The sequence below is a fragment of the Arachis ipaensis genome, chromosome B07, assembly GCF_000816755.2.
Source record: "Arachis ipaensis cultivar K30076 chromosome B07, Araip1.1, whole genome shotgun sequence".
Classification (NCBI taxonomy): Eukaryota; Viridiplantae; Streptophyta; class Magnoliopsida; order Fabales; family Fabaceae; genus Arachis; species Arachis ipaensis.
The window spans coordinates 7462986-7464437 of record NC_029791.2 but is presented as its reverse complement, the minus strand read 5'-3'; positions in this window follow the sequence as shown (position 1 = coordinate 7464437).

Here is a 1452-nt window from a genome sequence, read left to right as displayed (position 1 = left end):
AGTACTAAAAATATACTATATAAAAATATATAAAAAATAAAATAAATTAAATATATATAAAAAAATAACATTATAATTTAATGTCACGTCCTTTTTAGTAATTATTTATCTAAAAGTGATTTTAACTAATATTATTCAAACAATATTTATTTTATCAAAATCAATTTTAGTATAAAATTGTCAAACATAAATCATGTTGACACAAACTTATTTCTATCCAAAATTAATTTTATAAAATCACTTTTATTCAAACTTAAGTTTTATCAACCACAATATAAACACACACCTAATTGTTAGCTTAAACAACTAATGGTCTAATTGTTAGATTAATCCAAGTTAGTTAGTTCTCTTTTTATTTTTTTGTGGACATAGGGTCTAAAGGCCCAAAAATAAAAAATAAAGATTGCTAATTCTCCAAAGGCCCAGTGTCATATATACGGTTTTCTGACCTAGAAAAAAGGTAAAGTTACGAGGCTCAAAGTATAGGTCCTAAGTTATCCTACAATTAAAACAATATATACACACAAAGGTGGTCATCGTTTAATTCAATTTCAACAATTATTTTGTGAGATTTTAGATACGCTAAGTTTTTGATAAGGGTAATAATGTGTTTTTGTTAAAATTAAACTTTAAAGTCCCATCATAATTATCACTGATATGTAAGTAGGACTGATAATATATACTTTACCTATAGATATTTAATTCGAACCAATTCGTTTGGATAGGGTTGTCTATCTTATTCGCTGTCCTAATATATTATATAATATATATGTAAATGTTATGCATGTAGTGAAGATTGTGAGTTCAAAATCTTTCTCTTATAAAAATTTAAAATAATCACTAAATTAGTTGATGATTATATTATTTGTAATTTTATGTTGAATTTTTTTAAAATTTTATTGTTTTTAATTTTAATTTGAACTTAATTTTTTATTTTTTATTTATTAATATATATAAAATTTGAAATGGTTGAATTTTATATTTATTTAAAATTTTTTTATTTTTCTGCGAGTTGGGTCGGATAGAATAAGGTTTAGAACTTTAGAGCATGGGTAGGGTTAAAGTTGAGATATTCTCAATCCGCGAGTAGAGTATGGTAAAATTTTAAAAAAAATTTTAATCCACGGATAATGTTAAGGTCGAGTCTAAATCCTATCCTACCTTATCCATTGCCAGCCTATATATTAGGTCCCGTGTTGATTTTTTGGTATTATGTATCAATTTAATTAGTATGTTTCTGTGGAAAGTTAATTTTTTTCATTATCAACATGAACAAATAGAACAATGGTAAATCTAAATTCAATTGGAGATAAATTCTTCAATTGAAAATTACATAAAGTTTTTTTTTTTTCATAGGACATACAGTTCTTTTAACATGTAGATTTTTTAACAAAATATACCTGTTGTCAGTTGACGAGTCAATAGATATGGCCATATGGAACATGGAGCACA